We start from the raw sequence: 10454 nt of genomic DNA, 5'->3' as shown, positions 1-10454 counted from the left end.
GCAGTAATTTGTTTATTTGCACTGCTAAAAATAACCAGAATTTTAAATAACATATATTGGCTTATGCATGTATTCTGCTTTAAAAGAAATTAGGGTACTTTCTAGTTTGGGGCAATTAGAAATACTGCATCTAGAACACTCTTTTTAAAAAGGTATTTTAAAGTTATGTGTATGGGTGTTTCATCTGCATGTATCTCTGTGTGCCATGTGTGACTGCTGTCTGTGGAGACAAGAAGAGGGTGTCAGCCCTGAGTCTGGAGTCACTGCTGGCTGTGAGTCACCATGTGGGGGCTGGGAACTGAACATGGGTCTTCTGGAAGAACAGTCAGTGCTCTTAACTTCTGAACAATCCCTCCAGCCCTGAGAACACACTTTTAGACATTGTGGGAAGTCTGCATGGTTTTCTCCTGGCCTCCCCAGAGTTTTCTAGGAGCCTGGGTGAGAGTAGTGTGCGGGCAGCTGCAGTTGCTCCGGGTGTTTGCCAGTCAGTCATGGTCCTGACGCTCTATTCTTTTTTTTTTCTTCTGTTCTTATTTTGTTTTGTTTTTCATTCTGGTTATGGTGTTTGATGTCTTTGGGACTAGGTTTGTAATCCATGGTGACAAATGGAGCCGTGCATTGTCTGAGTGTCTGCTCCCTTTTTGGACATACTTTCTTGTGAAGTTCCTTTGCCCATTTAAAGTATCAGGAAGATGGTTTCTGCTTTAATACCTCTATGAGCAATTCCACTTGCATCCCTGCCTGCTCTCTGTTAATTGTCTCTTTTCCCAGGCAAAGCTTTTAAGCCACTGGTGTCTAGTGCAGCAGTTATGTCCCATGTCCCATGCAGTTGTTTTCTGAGTACAGATTGGGAAGTCTCTGGTGGGCTGCTGGTCCTGGTTGGGCGTGTATTCCCTGACACTCCTCTTGGTAACGTTATTGCCTTTTCTCTTGCACTTTAGGTCTACCATCCATTTGTAATTGATTTTAGGGTTTGGTTTGAGGCATGGATCAAGGTTCGTTTTATTCAGATATAGAAATTCAATTATTCTAACGTCGTTTATTGAGTAGACCGTTTCTTCTCCCTCTGAATCCGATAGGATACTTGTTGTAAATGATGTGACTGTTTCGGTGTGGCTCTGTTTCTAGGTGTGTTGTGGCCTTTAGTTCTATGATTAATTCTTGCACCAACTGCTACTTTGTCTCAGTTCCTAGAGCTGCTCGATGCAGCCTGATCTGTGATATGCAACTGCTCTTCCTAACGTTGGTATACTCCTACACTCATTTCGCTTCCACAGCAGCTGATGGCTTTTCATTATCACTATATTAAAATTAGAAAGCAATTTGGGGGAAGACTTACATCCTTATGTGTGTGTTCCTCCATTTACTTTTTAATTTCTCTCAGGTATTTTGTAGTGTATGCATGGTTTTGTCCCTGCTTCATTTGGTTCCTGCTGTGAATATCAGACAGTTTTCATCTTATCATAAATTGTATTAGAATAGTATGTTACATATGATGTTACTAACATATAGGAATGTGATGTGGGATTCCCCTCTGTATGCTGTGAACGCCATTGGTTAATAAAGAAACTGTCTTAGGCCTGTGATAGGGTAGAGTAGAGCTAGGCAGGGACAACTAAACTGACAGGAGGCGGAGTCAGGGAGAAACCATGTAGCCCCAATGGAGACAGATGCCGGAACCTTGAAGGTAGGCCATGAGTCTCATGGTGAAATATAAAATAATGGAAATGGGTTAAATTAAGATGTAAAAGCTAGCGAATAATAAGTTAGAGCTAATAGGCCAAACAGTGATTTAATTAGTACAGTTTCTGTGTAGTTATTTCGGGAATCTGGGCATCCAGGAAATGAACAAGAGGCCTCCTTACAACAGGGAATGTATTTTTATATATTGTAATTGTTATTCTTAAAAACGATCCCCGGGCGGGCTGGCGGAGCCCGCCATGAGAAAAGCGGCTACAGCTTCCCACCAGCGGGAGGGCACGCACCACACTGGTGGTGGCGGCAGGTAACAGACACATAAACACAGGAAATAGCCATAAGTATTTATTAAGGAAGAAGGAGAGAGAAAGAGGGAGAGAGAGAAAGAAAGAGAGAAGAGATAAAAGGAGAGAAAAGAGATAAAAGGAGAGAGAGAGAAAATGCGTGCGCATGTCAAGGAAGCAGAAAAGGAAGGAGCCAAGATGGCTGCGGGCAGGTCAGATGTAATGGGAGTGGGCGTGGTTTGTCCCTTAAAGCGACAGGAAAACACAACATTCCCAGGTCTTCCTTATAATAAAAAGCAGGAGACCAGGCACCACAGCCCAAAGGAACTGGGGCGGCGAACTCTCAAGACTTCTTCCTGCTGATTGTGGGCGTCGTCTTTGGGGGGGCGTGAGAGAAGGCTGGGTGCTGGTCACATCCTGGCATAGCTGGTCTCTTTGTTTCTGACCGATGTCTGTGGCATGAAAATGTCTGGTATCTCTTATCCTGTTTAAGGTGGATTCTTTAATTCGGCTCCCTGGAACTCACAAGAACTCCTTGGCTTTGTGAAAACAGAAGTTTTAGACATATAATGACTGTAGCATAAGAGATAAATTTGATTTGAAATTTGTTTGGTGAGGTCACCTTGCAAAACCTCTCAGCTGTCAGACTGTCAGAGATCTTTGAGAAGGATAAGATTTCACTTGAGTTACTGATTAAAAAATGACAGAGAACGTACTTGGTTGGCACCCAGCGCTACTCTGTTTGGGTCCTCCATGGTCACGGAAGGTTGCACTTGAGCTTTGCTGTTTAGCACAGGGCCTGCCAGGCTCCAGAAGACCCTGTGGGCTAAGAAATCTGTAGGAAGACAGGCCTACCTTGACCTGAGCAGCTAGGCTGTCGATTCCAGCGATTCCGTCCACGTCTAGAGGTCTTTAGTTTAGACGAAAGGCAGGGTTGGCCAATGGTCAGTGCTCTGCAGTCGAAGCGAAATACAGAAGGACGTTGTTCTGTGCGTGTCTGTCTTTTGTCTTCTTTGGAGGGAGCAGAGAGCTGCTGCTAGGAGCCAACCTGTCTCTTTTTTGTTGTTGTGAAAAGTTTTTAATAATTAAATACTTAAATATCACATTCCCCAGATCTCTGAGCAGTTGAGAGCTGTTTATCAGGTATAACTATAGTATAGAATTTGTTTGGAAAGTTGGGTCTGAGCTTGACCACACTGGCTCTCAACAGGTAAGATTTACATTTGTAAAAAGGCAGAGAGAGGGAAAAAACTGCTTGTAATATAAGGTTAGTAGCAGAACTGACAATGGTAGAGAACAGCTTAAGAGACTTAAAGGTACATACCAGTATAAAATATGACTCACGTTTTGTAGTCTGAAATGAGATGTAATAAATAATTATTATACGTAGAAAGAGTGAACAAGAATTGGGCAATGTGGACGCCTCTGATGGGCCCTATCAAAGGCATTTGACCATTGCTCAAAACACATTTAACAGAGTTAGCATGAGGAGTTTACTGAAAACCGAGTGAAGAGGCAGGGTAAAACCAGGAGAGTGTGGTCACGTGACCTGGCTCTCAGCCAAGATGGCGAAAGGTCACATGACCCATCTGGCCTTCAGCCAAGATGGCGACTGCCACATGTTGTCTGCTCTGTTGGTGAGCCGCCATGCCATAACAAAAGCCTCAGAGGGGAGGGGCAAAAGGCTGGAACCCAAAAACCCAACCATTTAAATTTTTTTTAAGGTAGTTGGGGCCATTTGGAACAGAGACTGATAAGTGTGAGGCATTTAAAGCATGAGGCTAGAGTGATAGGTCTGGATGGCTAGGCTCCCATGGTCAAGGCCATGAAAACACCCGCAAAAACCGTGGCACCTCAAGCCTACAACGAGAATGGCTCCCCGTTAAGGCAAGATGCAGATGGCACGAACACCCAGGCCCTGTGAACAGGCATCCGAGCTCACAGGGGGGGTGCTATAACCTGGCTGAATCGACTCAAGCCTCCAACGGGAGAGGGATTCCTGGGCAGGAGGGATTCAGCCAAGGTCAGGCTACACCGTAGCAGCGTGCCGCACCGTAGCAGCAGTTACGAGGAATAGAAGGAAGAAAAGGAATGAAAAGAGAAAAAGAGGGAGAACTGGACCCCCGGGCCTCCAGGCGCGGGTGAGCTGAGGGACTGGCTAAGGACACGCCGTCCCAGGCACGGGCTTAGCACAGGAGACAAGCCAAATTGAATGCCAGTGAAGGGAACAACTGAGGCCCTGAAAGCCCGCAGTTGGAGGTCCTTCCATCCCTAAAAACTGTGAAGGGTTGCCGGGAGCTCAACAGTCAATCCCTTGGGTTAAAAGAGATGGTTAAGCTGGCCAAAATGGGGATGCTCACGATTAGTTGATTTGTTGTTTGGAGGAGCTGCATCCAGGCAGATGGAACACGTGGGTCATTGTAGAGAAGGTCCTCAGGTCCTGATTCTGCCCTGGGAGGGAGCTCAGAGTCCTGGATGGCGCCTAAAGCCGAAACTCCAGCCCGGGTAGAAGTCCGAGGCGCACGAATCATCCGAGTCATGGCACCATTTGTTATTCTTAAAAAACGATCCCCAGGCGGGCTGGCGGAGCCCGCCATGAGAAAAGCGGCTACAGCTTCCCACCAGCGGGAGGGCACGTGCCACATTGGCGGTGGCAGCAGGTAACAGACACATAAACACAGGAAATAGCCATAAGTATTTATTAAGGAAGAGGGAGAGAGAAAGAGGGAGAGAGAGAAAGAAAAAGAGAAGAGATAAAAGGAGAGTGAGAGAAAATGCGTGCGCATGTCAAGGAAGCAGAAAAGGAAGGGGCCAAGATGGTGGCGGGCAGGTCAGATGTAATGGGAGTGGGCGTGGTTTGTCCCTTAAAGCGCCAGGAAAGCACAACAGTAATTATAACAGTCTTGCTAAATTAACTTAATAATTCTTGTCATATTTTGAAAAGTTGGGGGTTAGTATTGAATTTCTGAACTTATTGAAGTAAACTCTTCATCCTATATTTTTACAGCACTGTGAATGATGGTCTGGACTGTACTTGGTCAGGACAAATTATTCTTTTTAAACATCACTGGCATATAGAGTTGTAAGTTTAAACTTAGGAGTTCATAGCTTGTTTTCATGATAGATATTGCTTTTTTTTCTATCTTTGTCAAATTTTTGTATAAATATTATAACAGTCTCAATGGGATTGGAGGAATGGCTCAGAAGTCAACAGTGTATAGTTTTCTTCCAGAGGACCCAAATTATGTTCCCAATACCCATACTGTGTGGCTCACAACTACCTGTAAACCCAGCCCCAGAGGATTTAATGCCTTCTTCTGGCCTCTGTGGGCACTGACTGTATTCATGTATACATACCTCAACACAGGATTGCACACATGTATAATAAACATAAAATAAAACCTTTTTACAAATGTACTCATATAATAAGTAGGGAAGGATTGTTCCTTTATTTTTATTTTTCATAAGTCTTTCTGTTAGATCAAAGATAGGACCCAATAGGTTATTTTAGGGCTATATGTACATATAAATACATATATGCATACAATAATAATTAATGGAAAAAAGCCATGAATTTGAAGGCAAGCAGGAAGGTATATATGGGAGGTTTTTAAGAAATTTCAAAAATAAATGACAACAAAACAAGCTAACAAAAGAAAACAAAAGATTAATGATTGAAATATGGGGGCGGGGCCTCAGCCTGCCTACTCTGTAAGAGGCCATGAGTTCACAATCTGAAATACCAGCACCAAATAAATAAATACTGGAAAAGAATTTTTCTCAGTTTTTATAAGAAAATACTGAAAAAACATGAAACACTTGGATTTATTTTTGTAGAGTTTTTTTGTTTGTTTGTGTTTTGTTAACTTGTAAATACAGGTGTAGCTGGGATACAGCCAATGTGGAGAGTTTTAAAAAGGAATTGCTAACATGAACGATCATAGACTACTTACACTTTTTCCCCAGAAGAGAAGAGAAAACTCTAGAATATCCTAGAGTTGAAGCATAATACCCAACGCATGAACAAAACTTGGGAATGAAGAGTCTCTTCCCTTGGACTAGATGCAAGATTGGTTGAAGCCCATGAATTATACCTGCTGCATGCTTGAGAAATCTGTGGAGTTTCCCAGGGTCAAGGATGCTCCAAAGTTGGCTGAGCCTGGGGAGTTGATTGGGGGAGGGAGAGGGATATGGGAGGCGGTGGCGGGGAAGAGACAGAAATCTTTAATAAATAAATAAATAAATAATAAAAAAGAATCATATCTCAGGAATGTTAAGGGAAATGGCAAGCGAGAGGGCTAGCAGCCCACGGTTAGCATGTAAGTCACCTGAAGTGGGAAACCCATTGCTGAAACACCATCAGTCTGAGCCTGGGGAAGGGGGAAATGAGTGGAATACCCCTCCCTATACTGCTGCCATGTGCACTATGCTTTATCTTCTGGTGCCCTTCTAGTGCCTTCTACTGACAAGATGTAACATTGCAGCATTTGCAAAAGAGGACTGCCACATCCTTTCAAGCACAGCTGAGAAGGGTGTTTTTGCTGGTGAGAGTGAGCTCTTATAATTAGATGCAATTTTTAGGTAAATATAGTACTGTCAGATGGGCTAGTTCAGTCTTTGTGGTGGTTTGAAGGAAAATTGGCCCCCAGAGGGATGGGCACTATTAAGAAGTGTGGTCTTGTTGGAGGAAGTGTGTCACCGTGGAGGTGATCTGGGATCTGAGGGCTCATATATGCTCAAGATGCCACTCGGTGTCTTTTTTCACTTCCTGTTGCCTGCAAGATTTAGGACTCCAGCACCAGCCTATGTGGCAGAAATTCATGTTGGCCTGGCGCCAGAGGGTTACCAAGTAACCCTTGCTATCCATGAACTCCTGCTGGGCTATACCTGGCCAGGCTCAGGAGTTTTCACTCATTCCCTAATCCATCCTTTGTGTCACTGATACCTTTTGTTGCCCTGTGTGAATCTTGTCTGAGAGTTTCCCATGGATACAAAGCCTATGCAAAACTTGGTTTAGAGGAAACCGGGAAAACCGTGGGACCTCATGAATCAGGTATTTGACCTGGCATTGTATTGTCAGAAGCTTCATTCAGTTTGCTTTGAGATATGGAAATCTAGTAACTAAAGTGTAAATACAGGAAAAAATAAAGATGCTGAGAGGTGAAGAAAAAGTGCTTCAGTTCACCAAGATGGAGCCCCTGCAGCCACAGAAGCTAAGTTCGTTCTCAATGCATCTCTGAGTCTTCATTCACAGATTAGTGTGAACCCACACAAAAGCACAGAGTTACACGCTAAAAGTCTGGCTGAATGGCTCCATGTCCTACTATGATAATAATGGACTGAACATATGTAACTGTAAGCCAATCAATTAAATGTTTTCCTTTATAAGAGTTGCCATGGTCATGGTGTCTCTTCATAGCTTCTAGAAGTTCCTTTATTGTACAAGACAGTTTTGGCTATCCTGTTTTTTTTTTTTTTCATATGAAGTTGAGTAATGTTCTTTCAAGGTCTGTGAAGAATTGCATTGGAATTTTGATGGTTATTGCATTGAATCTGTAGATTACTTTTGGTAAGATTGCCACTTTTATTATGTTGATTCTACCTATCCAAGAGCATGGGAGATCTTTCCATTTTCTGATGTCTTCTTCAATTTCTTTCTTTAAAGATTTAAAGTTCTTGTCATGTAGGTCTTTCACTTGTCTTATTGAGCTACCCCAAGATATTTTATATTTGTGGCTATTGTAAAGGGTGATGTTTCTCTGATTTCTTTCTCGGCTTGTTTATCATTTGTGTATAGGAGAGCTACTGATTTTTTTTTTTTTTAGTTAATCTTGTTTCCTGCCACATTACTGAAGGTGTTTATCAGTTGTAGGAGCTCCTGGGTAGAGTTTTGGGGGTCACTTTCGTATACTATCATATCATCTGTGAAAAGTGATCATTTGACTTCTTCTTTTACTATTTGTATCCCCTTGATCTCCTTTTGTTATCTTATTGCTCTAGCTGGAACTTTTGAGTACAATGTTTTATAGATATGAAGAGAGTGAACAGTCTTTTCTTTTTCCTGATTTTAGTGGAATTGCTTTGAGTTCTCTGCATTTAATTTGACATTGGCTGTTGGCTTGCTATAAATTGTTTTTATTATATTTAAATACGTTTGAGGAGTATTGTGTAAATATTATAAATATTACAGTTGGGCAATATTTAGTTTTTATGAGTTTGTAGGCTTTCTGGAATTTTTATTGTTGTTGAATTCTAACATTAAGTCATGGTGATCTAATAAGTCATAGGGAGTTATTCCAATTTTTTTGTATCTATTGAGGTTTACTTTGTTACTTAGTATGTGGTCAAATTTAGTTGAGGTTCCATGAGATGCTGAGAAGAAGGTATAATCTTTTGTGTTTGGGTGGAATGTTCTATAAATGTCTGTTCAGACTGTTGAGTCATGACATCTGTTAGTTCTCTTATTTCTCTGCTAAGTTTCTGTCTGGCAGACCTGTCCAGTGGTGAGAGTGGGGTGTTAAAGTCTCCCACTATTAGTGTGTAGGGCTTGATGTGTGATTTAAGCTTTAATAATATTTCTTTTACAAATGTAGGTGCTCTTTTATTTGAATAGATGTTTAGAATTGAGACTTCCTCTTGTTGGATTTTTCCTGTGACTAATATGAAATGTCCATCTTTGTCTCTTTTGATGGATTTCAGTTTGAAATCTATTTTGTTAGCTGTTAGGATAACTATACCAGTTTGTTTCTTAGGTCTGTTTGCTTGGAAAATCTTTTCCCAAACCATTACTCTGAGGTGATGTCTGTTTTTGCAGTTGAGGAGTGTTTCATGTATACACCAGAAGGATCGATTCGGTTTTCATATCCAGTCTGTTAGCCTGTGTCTTTTTATAGGTGAATTGAGTCCATTGATATTAATGGATATTAATGACTAGTGATTATTAGTTCCTGACATTTTTGCTTTGTTGTTGTTGTTGTTATTGTGTGTGTATTTCCCTTCTTTGGAATTTGCTGATTTGGGATTATTTATTGCCTATGATTTTGTGGGTGTAGCTAACTTACTTGTGTTGAAGTTTTCCTTCTAGTACTATCTGCAGTGCTGGATTCATGGATAGATATCTTTTGTGTGTGTGTGTGTGTGTGTGTGTGTGTGTGTGTGGTTTTTTTTCAAGACAGGGTTTCTCTGTAGCTTTGGAGCCTGTCCTGGAACTCCCTTTGTAGACCAGGCTGGCCTTGAACTCACAGAGATCCACCTGCCTCTGTCTCCCGAGTGCTGGGATTAAAGGCGTGCACCACCACTGCCTGGCTAGATATCATTTAAATCTGGTTTTGTCTTGGAATATCTTGTTGTCTCCTTCTATGGTTATTGAAAGTTTTGCTGGATATAGTAGTCTGGACTGTCATCTGTGATCTCTTAGTGTCTGCATAACTCCTATCCAGGACCTTCCAGTTTTCATGGTTTCCATTGAGCAGTAGGGTGTAATTCTGATAGGTCTGCCTTTATATATTACTTGGCCTTTTTCCTTTCCAGCTTTATTATTCTTTCTTTATTTTGTATGTTTTGATGATTATGTGGTGAGAGGACTTTTTTTGGTCTAGTTTATTTGGTGTTCTGTAAGCTTCTTGTATTTTCATAAGCATGTCCTTCTTTAGGTTGGGAAAGTTTTCTTCTATGATTTTGTTGAATGTATTTTCTGTGTCTTTGAGCTGGACTTCTCTCTTTTTTCTATCCCTATAATTCTTAGGTCCATATCCTGGAGTTTTGTTAGCCCACCAGGGATCACCCCTTAAAGAAAAGTACCTCCCTATCCAATAGCAGCCATCAGATGTCAATCACTTCTCAGCTAGGAATGGGGACTTGGGTGCCCTTCCCTCATTGATGTTGGAATGTTGACTGTCTCCATCTCGTGTGCCCTTCCCTCATGGATGTCAGAGTGTTGACTGTCTCTGTCTCGTGTGCCCTTCCCTCATGGATGTTGGAGTGTTGACTGTCTCCATCTCGTGTGCCCTTCCCTCATTGAAGTTGAAACATTGACTATATCCATCTTGTGACAGTCTTAAGTAAGCAACCACAGGTCATGTGAGTTCATAAACATCATGGTTTGTCATCTCTGGGGAGTTCTGTCTCTTACTGTGTTTCTTGCCCATCTTCATGATGCTCCTGAGTCTTGGGGGCAGAAGGTATAATTTAGATGTCCCATGCATGGCTGAGCACTCCACAGACAAGCTTTTGCTTTTTGTAAGTTGTTTTTCTAGGTTGGTAAATTCTTAAAGTGCCCAAAGACATCTTTCTATTGTCTTTTCTCTTCATAGTTTTGATGGAGAGGTCAGCTGTAATTCTATCATTAGTTCTCTGAAAGCCACTGTTTTCTCTCTTTATAAGATGCCTTTTACAATCATAGTGAATCAGTTGTATTTGTATTTATTCTGGTTGGAATTTGTAGAGTTTATTCCACTTATTTATACCTTGTGT

Source organism: Microtus oregoni, unplaced genomic scaffold (genome assembly GCF_018167655.1).
Source record: "Microtus oregoni isolate MIOR12 unplaced genomic scaffold, Mior012 000011F_ref0000422, whole genome shotgun sequence".
Classification (NCBI taxonomy): Eukaryota; Metazoa; Chordata; class Mammalia; order Rodentia; family Cricetidae; genus Microtus; species Microtus oregoni.
The sequence above is the reverse complement of the archived record's forward strand: the minus strand, read 5'-3'. Positions refer to the sequence as shown.